We start from the raw sequence: 14,274 nt of genomic DNA on the forward strand, positions 1-14,274 counted from the left end.
AGTCATTAAAAAAAAATTATGGTAGTATTCTGTTCTAGAATTTCTTTGGATGTTTCTGTTAGGTTTTCTGGTCATCTTATTAATTTTTCCACTTCGTTCATTTGTATTTTCTTGGCTTTTCTATATCTTCCTTTAGTTCTTTGCATATATTTTATTAAGGCAGTTGTTCTTTAATGTCTTTGTCTTTGCCATCAAGTTTTTTATTCCCCCCATTTGAAATGACCCATACTTATTTGAGTTTTTTTTTTCAGTATGTTTGTTGAAAACGGAATATTTGAATTTTATAATGTGACAACTGAGTTCAGATTCTCTCTTTTTTCTAGGATTTGCTATATTATGCTATTATATGTCTTAGACTTAAATAATATGTATACAAGGCTTGTATAAGTAAATAATAAATAATAATAGGTAATGAATAAATAATATGTATACCTGGCTTATATACAAGGATCATACTGAAGTAAAAGGAAGTTTTTCAGTTAGAAAAATTAAACTAGAAAGCTGGGCACCGGTGGCTCACGCCTGTAATCCTAGCTACTCAGGAGGCTGAGATCTGAGGATCACAGAAGCAAGCCCAGGCAGGAAAATCTGTGATACTCTTATCTCCAATAAACCACTAGAAAACCGGAAGTGATGCTGTGGCTCAAGTGGTAGAGCCATAATAAATAGCAAATAGCTGTGCTGAAGATGATACTTAATGGTAGAGGGCCCACTAATACAGCTAAGCAAGTACAAGGCCCCGAGTTCAAAAGGGATTTTTTGCTACTATAAAAAAAGAATTAAAGGAGGAGGCTACAATGCTTGATAAGAAATGTACTCATTATCTTGCCCATGTAATTGTAACTCCTGTGTACAGTATTTTCACAATAAAAAAATACTATTGTAAAAAAAATGTCAATAGAGAAAACCTAAATATAATGTACAAATATTCCATTTACAAGAAGGATAGGCAAGGGAACAAATAGTAAACATAATGAGATTGAACTATAATTTCAAGCATGTAAGTTACATTAAATTCAAATTGACTGGACATTCCAAGTAAATGATAGATACTAATATTTTAAATAATAGATTAGACTGGACAAAAAGCAAGACCAAATTATATTCAGTATGTAAATGAGACTCTGCATTGTTGTGACACAAATAAATTGAAAGTAAACTGAATAACAAGATAATATGTGAAAAATAAGAGAAAGACTTCAAAACAAAGGAAAAATAAAAAGATGAAAAGATATTGGTAATAATAAAAGCTCTAAGGAAAACTTAAGAATCCTAAATATTTACGTACTAGTAAGCTTCAAATACATAAAACCAAAGCTGAAAACAAATGAGATGTATATTTATATATATAATCATTCATATATCAAATAGTCAAAACATTATGAATATACAAAATATGTGAAACAACATGATCTGATATTTAAGTTATATTCAGCAATTGCAGAATGTACATTCTTTCCACATGCAGATGCTATTGTCACCAATCTAAAATATATGCCGGTCCATAAGATGAAAGCTTGATATAAAACACTAAAATATGATACCAAAGGAATTAAATTACAAATCAGTATGTTTACATACCTATGAGGCTCACAAATATTTGCAAGTTAAATACCAGTTCTCTAAAAATCTAATGGTTAAAGAAGAAATCATAAAAATAAGTATTTTAAATGAATTTTATGAGAACAACAATATCTAATAATGTATGAGGTGATTTACTATATAATCTATAAGTCTATATTCATTTAAGTAAATAATTAACAAGGCCAACTAATAAACGTAAAATAACAATATAACTAGAAAATTACCATTTGTTATAATTGAATAAGGGAAAAATAACCAATGGGTGCTATAATTAGAGAAGTTTTTATATAATTAACAAGACATTTACAAAGTCTCAAAGTACTTCTCTACAAAGTGTGCATTGTTTACAGGGTAAGAAGAGTAACTGTAGTGGAGAAGGGTGGCAGACACCATGTTAACCAACTAACTATCATCAGTAATGGTCAAGTCACAATAGCTGGCCACTTTATATCAAAGTAAAAATACAATGCCCTTCTATGACATTCTTGCAAAAAAGTGCATACTTAAATCTAACAAAGAAGAAGGACCAATTGAGCTCAAATTGAGGGACAATGTAATAACTAGTTTATCTGCAAAAATGTCACATTCGTGTAAGAGAAAAGACTTATGAACAATTATAAAAAGGACCAAAAAGACATAATTAAAAGCATTAAGAAATGGAATCTTGTCATATGTAGAACAACTGTAACTTTATTGTTTAAATGGAAGTCATATTATCAATATTAATGTCACAATTTTGATGGCTTGTGGTTTTGTAGGAACTAAAGCTAAATTACTCAAAATGTGTTGGCAACTTTAACTCTCAATTCAGAAAAAAGTGACATTTGAACTGCTCTGGACACTTTCTGCAACTTTGAGATTGTTTCAAAAATATACAATTTTCCTTATTGTTATAGCTCTATATTCTACTGCTGATCCTACTCTAGGTAGAATCTATGTGGCTTAAAAGTCTACTGCATTGGTCACAAAAATGTTGCTTTTAATTATGTATCATTAGGACATTATTCTAGTTTTGAAAATTCAGGTAACTTCTCCAAGCTAAGTATTACTCCAGCATAAACCTTCTCATTTTGCTTTACCCATTGTTGCAGAAAAGCCACCTTAGATTTCTTCTCTGGCCTATGTTGGATAGCATGAAGATGAGTATGTCTCCTGAACATTCTCATGTTGGCATCCTAACTACCTTGGCCATTGGCACAAGGCCAGTTGGAATGTCAACTGTACCATCTGATAATGCTATAAAAAGACCTATAGCTGCTGCTCTCCAGCCATCTGTGCCTTGCCTTGGCATGAGACTGTTGGGTAGTTTGTCTTTCGTTGGCATGTTTTTGTGGGTGGCTTACATCTGCTATTCCTAGGCACTTGCTTGGTGATCAAGTTGACATAGAATTGATTCCTTGGCTCTGTTTTTACATAGACGAGTTTTATACCTGCTAATTTCTGAAACAAGATTACCATTAATTACATACACTACAATTTAAATTAATATTATAAATACATACCTTTCTGGACCCTATTCACAAACTTAGATTGGGCATTCAAGTTTTAATTCTCCCAGTAAGAAGTCTCCACTCAGAAGCATTGTACTTCTTTAGTTTTAAAATATTAAATTGAGTGCATATGCTAAATCTTTCCTATGATGGAATTGTATGTGTATATGTTTTTAAATTTTGAATGTGGATACAAACCAAGAATGGACAATGATGGAACTGAGGTTATAAGACTCCATTGAAAGCTAAAAGACAGCATATGATTAAGAGAAGACTGCTGCCGAAGTTGGAGGAACACCAGAAGTTCTCCATGCCTGAAGGAAGGATACTAGGAATGGAAAAGTATGTATGAGAAAGCTGTGGCTACATCAGATGCTGCATGAACATCAGTGAGTAGAGAAAAGCCACAAAAAGTATGGAGTAAACCCTAAACACTTGTAGGAAAAAAAGGTTGATAAGAATATGTTAAGATTCAAGAATATTGAACAGAAAGATAAAAATGGATGGTTCCATGGGATGAATTGTGTTATTTTCCTCCACCAACTTCATTTATTCACTCTTTTTTTTTTCTGGTCCTGGTGCTTGAACTCAGCTTAGGCACTGTCCCTGAGCTTCTTCTTTTGCCCAAGGCTAGAGCAATACACTTGAACCACAGCACCACTTCCTACCAACTTCAGATATTAAAGCCCTAACTTCAATATGATAGTATTTGGAGACAGAACATTTAAGGAAGTAAGGAAGAATGGCTTTAAGGCCTTCAGGGTGAGTTCTTCAGCCAGTCTGCTTAGTGTTTTTACAACTAGGAAACATCAGGAGTTTGAGCATAGGAGAAAGGCATGGAGGACCCAGCAAGGAGATGGCCTTCTGCAAGCTAAGGCGAGACCTTGGGGTAAACACCAGAACATGAGCACATAGCTTGATGTTGGAATTCCAATGTGTAGAACTGTTGAGAAAATAGTGTTTTAAGCAGCCTTAATAATCTGTTATGGCAGCCTAGCTGACTGATCCAAATGGCATTATTTCAGAACCAGTAAATAGGAAACGCACAGGAAAGAAAATGATCATTTTTAAAAGCAAATAGGAAATTGTAGGAGAAAATAAGGAGATGGTAAGTGGAAAACACAAAACAAGCTGGCAGGAACATTTAAGTATCAGTAGCAGTTAATAGTGAGAGGGACAAGCACCAAAAATAACAGTTCCCTTGTCTCTCAGAAGAGCCTTATCCATCTGTTCCTCTGTAAGAGTGGAAGCCTCAGAACCTAATCACTTTCTAAAGATCTCCCCTCTGAACGCAGTCATCTTGGGGGTTTAAGTTCTAACATACCAATTTGGATTTTGGGTTTTTTTTTAAGTATCTTGGTGTCTTTTTAAAATTTTCTTTATTGTTATTATAAAAGTTATTATACACAGGGATTACAATTACATGTCAGGTAATGAGTACATTTCCTTTCATGCAGTGCCTTCACTTCCCTCAACTATACAACTTATGGGTAGAGATGGGAGGGAGGGACTGGAAGAGAGTAAAGGAAGGGAAGACCAACCTACCAATTTTGGAGGGACACATTCAAACCAATAGAATATTATACAAATGCATCCTGCTAAGTAGCAGGGAATATATTTGAAGGCAAAAAAATTAAAAGTGAGAACGAGGGCGAAATACTTTTTTTTAATTCATCTACAAATACTTTGGTACTTCTCTTTTCAAAAGGTGGAACCTGGGTCTCTCATCCCCTCAAATATAAGCTGGATTTTAGTAATTTTCTTCTACTTAATAGAATATGAAGCAGGGCACTGGTGGCTCACACCCATAATCCTAGCTTCTCAGAAAGCTGAGATATGAGGATCGTGGTTCAAAGCCAGCCTAGGCAGAACATCCATGAGACTCTTATCTGCAATTAACCACCAGAAAACCAGAAGTGGTGCTGTGGCTCAAAGTGGTAGAACCTAGTCTTGAGCAAAAGAGCTCAGGGATAGCACCTAGGCCCCGAGTTCAAGCTCCATGACTGACCAAAAATAAAACAAAAACAAAAAGAATATTCTGTCGAAAATGAACTTTACAACTTTGGTGGGGGGCGGGGGGAGGATGGGAAGGGATGGGAAGGGGAAACAAAGGAGGAGGCTACAATGCTTGATAAGAAATGTACTCATTATCTTGCCCATGTAATTGTAACCCCTCTGTACAGTATTTTCACAATAAAAAATAAATAAAAATTAAAAAAAAAGAATATGGTAGATGTTTATGGTGTGTAACTTCAGAAAGTAGTGAAAGGAATGGCTCCTTCTTTTGCCCTCATCTATTGGATCACTTGACTGGGGGAAGTGATGTGCCTCTGCTAGATGCCATGCTCTGAACAGGCTGAGGCCCCTCTGCGGGAAAGGTCTCAGCAGTGAGAGCCTGTGCTTCCTGTGAAGAACCAGGAAAGCACTGTGGTGTCCAGACACAGCCATGCCCATTAGTGAACCGTCTACAAGTAGGTTTCTCCATCAGCTAAACTTTCAGATAACTACCACCTCATGATATCCTGAATCAGTTATCTAGTTAAGGCCTCCTGAATGCATGGTACTCATAAATTGTGATATAATAATTGTTTGCTGTTTTAAGATGCTCAGTGGTGGGAAGGGGCAATTTGCTATTTAGTAACATAACCAAAGCTGAGAGATATTTCATAATAATATGTATAGTTGATACCAGAATCAGTCAACCACATAAACATAACAATATTTAACCACATGGCTCCAGGATGCATTTTTTTTTTTTTTTTTGTCAGTCATGGAGCTTGAACTCTGGGTTTGGGTGCTGTCCTTGCCGCTCTTCAGCTCAAGGCGAGCGCTCTACTGCTTGAGCCACAGCGCCACTTCCAGGATGCATTTTTGTAAAGTCATCAAAGAAAAATTGAAATATCTAGTCAACTTGCAGAATTTTAACACTCATATCTCTGAAAATTATACACAAAGAACAAAGAAAAGTAAGGAAAGGGATTACAGGTTTGAGTAACATAATGGCAAAACTTAGCTAATAAAATATTTATATTTAATTTGAAAAAGAATACACATTATTAATAAGAATCACAAAGTAAATAATTCATAATGATTGTATTTGAGCCATCAAGGAACAAACCAAAAATATTCCTGGGAATCAGACCCTAGTTGATAAAGATAAAAATAAATTGTAAAACAATTATCTTCTATAAAATAACATGTGCCTTACAAGTTTTTTGGTTGTGCTTGGGGATAGAAACCAGGGGCTCTTGTATGCTGTAGGCAATTGCTTTAACCTCAGCATCATTATAAAAGTGGTATTTTTAATAGCTCTTTGAATGGTGCTATGAAAGTAGAAATTATTAAATTTAATGACAATGAAAATACCACATGTCAAGAAATGTGGCTAGGTATCAAAGCAATAATAGTAGAAATTTATATTCTTACAAAAACTGAAAAAAATGACATTAGCTTTGATCTCAAGAAGATAAGAGAAAGACATTTAGTACAAAGAGTATGTAGGAAAAATTTCAGTTAGTGAGGATGAAAGAAGAGCCTCAATTTAAGTGGCAGATGCAGGAAGTATACTCCTATAGTCCCAGCCACCCTAGAGGCTAGGACAGGAAGATTGCTTGTGTCTATTGGCCATTCTTACTTCTTCTCAGAAGGCTCTCTATACATTTTTAATGAGTTTATTAATTAGGTTGTTGTTTCTTTGAGGATTTATTTTTGGGAGGTTTATGCCACATTTACGATAACATTAAAATATGCAAAAAAAAGTCTAAGAAAGGCATTATTTGTATCTGAGAAATAAAAAGCAGCAAATTTTTCAAGTTTTAATTTATTGTTTCTATTAATTTATCAATAGACTACTTGGGATTTCTTATGTAGATAAAAGTGTAGATCCCGTTTGGCCATATCCCTGCCAACATCTGTTACTGTTTTCTTGATAGTGGCCATTCTAACTTTGGTGAAGTAGAATCTAAATTTTGTTTTGATTTACAAATCTTTTGGCCAGAGATGTTGGTCATTTCTTCATGTGTATATTGGCCATTCTTAATGTCCCAGGACTAGAACACACACACAAAAGAATGGTGTCTAGTCTGACATTTTTTGTAGTTCCTCATATTACTTTGAGGAGGTTCTGTTTGATTCCTAGTGTCCTAATGTGTTTAAAATTTGTAATCAATGTATGTTCAATTATATTGTATTTCTTCATCTATTGAAATAATTTATTTTCACCTTTATTCTGTTACTATGGTAAGAGAATATTTTTCAGTACTTAAACTTTGCATTCCTGTGGAAAAGTCCAATTTGTAATGATGCATTTTCTTGCATTGTTCATGAGTTATATCAATCTATAAAATTGTATGCCTTTTTATAGTTTGGTGTCACTGTAATTCTGGTGTTATAAACTGCATTGAATATCCTTCTTCCTCCTCTTGTCACTTCTCTTCCTGACCAACTGACTTCTCTGCCTGTTTCTCAGTGCAGAAAAATATGTGTATACCTGACAGTATTGTACCACAAATTGTTTCATAGAATTGGGCCCTGGAATATACTTTGTGGGAAATTTTCTACTTTGTATTCTATTTTGTAAATTGATATATGGCCATCTAAGTTTTATATTTCTTCTGAAATTAGTTTTGTAATCTATCTTTGAAGGAATTTGCCTAACTTACTACTTTGTCAAATTTATTGTTACATTATTATTTATAATATTCCTTTATTACCATTTTAATATATGTATTATCTATGACAATGTTTCCTCTTTCATTCCTGATAACCCAAATATAACTTCTCCCTTTTTGTAACCTACCAAAATAAATAAAAGTTCATCATTCTACCACTTAAGCCACAGATCTATTTCCAGCTTTTTAGTGGTTTATTAGTGATAAGAAACTTATGGACTTTCTTGCCAAGGCTAGCTTTGAAGTATGATCCTCAGTCAGGATCTAGCTGTGTTGTCCATGCTGGCCTTGAACTGGAAATCCTTTTTTTTTTTTTTTCAGCCTTTCAAGTGCTGGGATTGTCACATGCCCTCTGCTGACTTTCCATGTCCTGTTTCAGGAATAAAGCAAAATATTTATTTCAAAAGCCATACAGAGCTGGGCGCCAGTGGCTCACGCCTATAATTCTAGCTACTCAGAAAGCTGAGATCTGAGGATCACGGTTCAAAGCCAGCCCAGTCAGGAAAGTCCATGAAACTCATTTCCAATTAACCACCAGAAAACCAGAGGTAGCACTATGGCACAAATGGTAGAGCGCTTACCTTAAGCTGAAGAGCTCAGGGACAGCACTCAGGCCTAGAGTTCAAACCCTACAACTGACCAAAACAACAACAACAAAAAAAGCCATACAGTAACTATTTTAGGCTTTGCAGGCCACCTGTGTTACTGTTACTCAACTCCACGACTGCAACAGGAAAGTAGCCACCCATAACAAGTAAGTAAGTGAATACACCGGTGTTCTGGTCCACACTGTGCACACTGGAAGCTGACTTTCATATCATGTTCTTTTTTTTTCACTTTTTTTTTATTGTGAAAATACTGTACAGAGGGGTTACATTTACATAGGCAAGGTAATGAGTACATTTCTTATCAAGCATTGTAGCCTCCTCCTTTGTTTCCCCTTCCCATCCCTTTCCATCCTCCCTCCCACCCCCATATCATGTTCTATATCATCTTTGTTTTGGATTTTTTTCTAGTCACTTACTGACTTCTGCTTCATTTCATTGGTTCTGTATTTATTTTTATTTCAACTTCTCTTTGGTTTAATGTGTTCTTTCATTTAAGTTCATAAGTTAAAGTTTATATTGTCCATTTAGACCTTTCTCCATTGCTAATATGAACATTTAAAACTAAAAGTTTCCTAGTAACTACTGCTACAGCTGAATTCTAATACTTTTATAATGTCATGTTTTCATTTTCATTTAAAATAGTTTCTAATTTCCTCTGTGATCTCTTTGAGCCCCTGGCTACTTAAAAGTCTGCTGTTTAATACCAAATCCCTGGAGATTTTTCCAATACCTTTTGAATTGATTTTTAACTTAATTCCTTTGTAAACAAAATATGCTCCATTGTCCGAGTTTTAAAATTTTGCTTGTTTTGAACATGTATTAAGAATTCTTTTATAGCTAAGCAGTCAATCTTGTTGTATAACCAGTATGTGTTTTCTTTCTGGATGCGAGAAAGAATTCTGATCATGGTTGTTAGGTCCATGGTTGATAGCATTCTATTTTATATCCCAGTCTTTTTGTCAGCTAACTTAAAGGTAAAGAGTTAAGCCTTCAACTTTAGCTGTACATTTTGCTAGCTGTGTTTTCCATTCCTTCAGATTTACGTTAGATATTTTGAGTCATTGATCCTCTTTAAAATGCAATATCCTTTTGTCTATAAAAAAAGTATTCTTCTAAAACTTGTCTTTTGTTATTATAAACACTTGGCTTCCTTTTGATTTTAATGTTTACATTAATCTTTTTCAACTTCTTTCTTTTTACTTATCTGTCTTTAGAGTGAGTCTCCATTGATAACTGATTGCTTTTTCACCCATGAAGTCACCCTTTGACTTAATGTAATTATTAATATAGTTAGCTACAGTGTGGGTCATAATCCAATACCACTTTGTTTCTTTAAGTTGTCCAGCTGTGGTCACTGGGAACTTCTTTAGTTGTTCCTTTGTCTATCTGACATACTACTGGTCATTGTGTTATTTTTTTATGACTTCATTGTTGCTGGTTTTTTGTAGCATAGATGCTCCATACTCATCTTGTATATTTCCTGCCCTACTCTACCAGTCAGTTTCCCAAGGAGCTCTGGTTCCTTCTATGGAAAATCAAGATTTGGGCCCTAAGTATACACTTAATTTAGTTACTTTCTGGTCAGATAATTGTTAACTAGAAACTTCAGCAAAAAGCTTGGCTCTAGGGAAATGCAGATCCCCTTTACTTTTTGTTCAAAGACTTACTATTTAAGCAGCAAAAACAAAAAAATAATTAAAACGTGAACCCCTCTGTACGGTATTTTCACAATAAAAAAACATGAAGTTTCATTATTAGATAAAACATCAGGATTGCTATATTTTAAACTAACCAACATGATTACAACAGAACTAGGAATCTTAGGATAACAGAGTCATTTGTCGAGCGATATCAGGGAGAATACTTACATTATCTTCAGCTTTGCCACATAACAGACATAGCATGGTGTATTCCTGAAATTCATCCATGATACCAAATGAATACTCATGCCTGGCTATGATATGATGACATTTTTTTTGGGGGGGGGTCTGGTCGTGGGGCCTGAACTCTGGGCCTGGGCGCTGTCCCTCAGCTCTTCACCTCAAGGCTAGCACTCTACCACTTGAGCCACAGCGCCACTTCCGGCTTTTTTCTTTTTGCTTATGTGGTGCTGAGGAATCAAACCCAGGGCCTCAGGCATGCAAGGCAAGCGCTCTACCACTGAGCCACCTTCCCAGCCCACAATGACAGTTTTTACACAGATCATAGGTAATTCTTTCTTCTCCGTCCTCCCCTTCCAGGGATTTGTTAGTAATCATCATGAAATCCCACTTACTGCAGGCTGCACATCCTGTAAAGTTCAGTAGAAAAGATCCATTCTCCAGATGTTACCCTGCTTGAGATATTCCTACTCAACACAGTTCCCACATGTTGATACACCTTTTACTGGAAACCATTCTCCAGAGCTTCCAGTATGGTTACTTTAAATGTTTTTTTTTTCACCACCAATTTTTCGTTTTCTGTGCTTCTTTTGAATTAATTGCAGATGTTTTATATTTTCTGTCTTTTGGCTGTACTGCATTGCTTTCATTTGTTCATACATATACACTTGTCCTTGTCATTATAATATGTATCATTAGGTTATAACTGTGTTTTTATATCAAAAAAAGAAGCATATATTCCCTCATTCAAATCTACCAATTGTGATACTATTATTTATTTCTGGAATAATACAAGCCGCAATACATTTTTATTGGTGTTTGTTTGGTGGTACCAGGGATAAAACCAGGCCTCAAACCTGCTAGTCAAGGGTTCTACCACTTGGACTGGCTGCCCTTAGCCATTTTTTACTTTAGTCATTTTCAGATAGGTCTTTCATTTTTACTCAGTGCCGGCTTTAGACTTTGGTCCCCCTACCTATACTTTGTATAACTTTCACTTCTCAAAGATGAGATATTTTGGCTTAGTATAGACTTCCTGGTTTACAGAGTGTATTTGTTTTTCTTTTTTTTCAACACTTTAAAATTTATTTTTAGTGGCTTATATAATTTAGTTCATGATCTTTCTTCATTGTTCTATACAATGAGTTGTCCATCTTGCTGTTTTTACAATATTCTTTTTGTTACTTTTGTGTGTGCCTGTGTTGGTCATGGGGTTTGAACTCTGGGCTTGGGTGCTGTTCCTGCACTCTTCAGCTCAAGGCGAGCACTCTACTGCTTGAGCCACAGTGCCACTTCCTGTTTTCTAGTGGTTTATTCGAGATAAGAGTCTCACTGACTTTCCTGCTGGGGCTGGCTTTGAACCACGAAACTCAGATCTCAGCCTCCTGAGTAGTTAGGATTACAGGTCTAAGCCACCAGTGCCCGGCCTTTTTGTTACTATTTTGCAGCAATTTGATTATGCTGTATCTTTGCCTTGTATATGTGTCTGTGCATTTCTCTATCCTGCTTATAGTTTGTAGTTTCATGGTTTTCATTATATTGGGAAATTTCAGTCATCATCTTTTTGTCCTTATTGTTCACCCCTCACTTTCTCTGTCTGTTTCTGTTTCTGTCTCTCTCTCTCTCTGTCTGTCTCTGTCTCTGTCTCTGTCTCTCTCTCCCCCTCCCCCCCTCTCTCTCCATCTTCTGGGCTTCCACTTAGACTAATCCATTTATTAAAACTTTGTTCATGTTATTTTCATGGTTCCCACTGTATTTTTCCCTTCTGTTTTGACATTATGTTACTGTAATGTTGGTAGAGATACCTTTGCTAATGTCCTTTTAGTCTTTTTCTCTGTAAGCTTTATTTTGGCTTTTTTTGTTTTGTTTTGTTTTTTGGTTTTTTTGCATTAAGTTCACTAATCTTGAATTCTGCAGTCTTAGAATTACTTTTTGCCCATCCAGTATGTTTTTCACTTGAGATGTAGTGTTTTCAATCTCTATTTTTTTCTTTAAAAAATATAATTCAACTCTGTAACTATTATATTCATGTTTTCCAGTAAATCCTTCTTTGTATTCATATGTGTATATTGTGTATGTATGTGTTAAGGATATGTGTTGATTTTTCAGTTTATATGACTTAAAATATATTTTTAAAAGTTGGTTCCTAGTCCATTATCTCTGTCATTTTTCTAGTCTGTTTTAGATGTTCAGTTTTTCTTCTTTTATTTAAGGAGCTGTATAAAGGAATTGCCTTTATACAACAAAGCGGTGTATTAACACAGTGCATCTTGGTCAAGTCACCATTTGAACATTCTCATCTCTCCTTCCCAATCACCCTTCCCTCACTTTTCTTAATTTTGTAGAACATATATTGCATTTTTTACTGCATTTCCTCTCCTTTCTTCTTCCTTTTGATTCCTTTTCACCCTTTTCAAGTACTGGTTTCCGAGTGTTTATTTTGTTGACTTTTGATGTAATCTTTCTAAGGAATTACACTGTTGAGTTCACCTCTGAATCTGTCTTATTTCAGTTAATCCATTTATGTACATTTGCATACCACCCAAAGTATTTACTTAAATATTTATACACTAATTCTATCTTACACATATGAGAGAAAACATTTAACTTTTGTCTCTCTGGGCCTGACTTACTTCACTTAACATAATTTTTCCACGTCTTTCCATTTCTTTACAAACGATGCAGTATCATTATTTCTAATGGATGCATACAATTCCGTTGTGTATATATACCACATTTTCTTGATCCATTTGTACATTGATGGGGGCCTCTAGGCTAATTCCATACCTTGGCTGTGGCGAATAGTACTGCAATGAACATGATTGTACTGGTGGCTTTATTGTATCCTAGTTTGTAATCTATTGGATAAATGCCCAGGAGTGGGATTTCTGGATCATAGGGTAGTTCTGTTTAGTTTTTTGAGGACCCTCCATACTGTTTTCCAGAGTAGTTGAACAGTTTGCATTCCCAATCATGTATTAGGGTTTCCTTTTGCCCACATTCTCGTCAGCATCTGTTTTTATTCTTTATCATGAGAATTCTCATTAGGTAGAATCTCAATGTTGTTTTGATTTGCAGTTCCTTCATGGCCAGAGATGTTGAGCCTTTCTTCATATGTCTGTTACTTCTGAGAAGATTCTATAAGCTAAATAGAGGGTTTTGCTTTTGAAGCTCCTTATTTTGGATTTTAGGCCATAGTCTGATGTATTGCTGTCAACATTTTTCAGTTTTTCTGCTGGTTAGGATTACATTTTCTTATATCCTATTGCATGTTGTATTTTAAATTTTGTGTTGTGAGTACCGGATTTTGCTATATTCATGTGAACAAGTTACACGTGGTATACTCCTTACTAGCCAAATTCTCTCTAGAGTCCTTTGCACTGATTCCTGTAGTATTGCTAGCTTCCTTGCCTTCTTCCATCATAAGGTGCCCCAAACCAAGAATCAGCTATATCTCTAAGTAGTTCTGGTTTTTTTTAGTAGGAGTGTTGCTGGAATTCACAGACCAGGTTCTTGAGTGCTTATTACTACTATGTTTTTCATTATACTCCAGAGTAATGAGCTGGAACAAGGGGCTCACAGGCTTTCTTTTGTAAAGGGCCAGATAGTAAATATTTTAGGCTTTCCAGGCCACCCTAGCCTTTGTCACAACTATTCAGCTCTGCTATTATACATGCAAAGCATCCAGAGGCAATATTTACAGAGATGAATCTGACTGTATTCTAATAAAACTTTATTAGAAATGCTTTTAGCAAGATGAATTTGGCTCACAAGCTGTACTTTGATGACCTGTTTTTATATTGCAAAAGATTACTGCCTCTTTCCCTGGGTTCCATTTCATAAATGATTTCTGCTGCGCATAAGACACAGCACACTTCAGACTGTAAACTATCTTGCCACTCAGATCTCCATTTGACAATTGTGACCCATGTCCCAAGGCCTGATCAGCTCTGTGCTTGAAGTTCATGAAATTATTAATCTGGTTACCTGCAGAGACCTACTTGCATAAGTATGAGCTCTTTACCTGATAGTATAATCTCTT

The 14,274-nt window shown here is 35.3% G+C and overlaps 1 protein-coding gene and 1 pseudogene across 3 annotated transcripts in view; one reads left to right on the forward strand and one right to left on the reverse strand.

The window, feature by feature from the left end:
- Positions 1 to 14,274, forward strand: part of LOC122117516 (WD repeat containing planar cell polarity effector) — a 254,959-nt gene that overhangs the window by 163,804 nt on the left and 76,881 nt on the right. The gene's annotated exons all lie outside the window — the stretch shown is intronic.
- Positions 10,204 to 13,653, reverse strand: LOC122117428 (annotated as a pseudogene).

The sequence above is a fragment of the Dipodomys spectabilis genome, unplaced genomic scaffold (assembly GCF_019054845.1).
Source record: "Dipodomys spectabilis isolate Male_0828 unplaced genomic scaffold, ASM1905484v1 ptg000141l, whole genome shotgun sequence".
Taxonomy (NCBI): Eukaryota; Metazoa; Chordata; class Mammalia; order Rodentia; family Heteromyidae; genus Dipodomys; species Dipodomys spectabilis.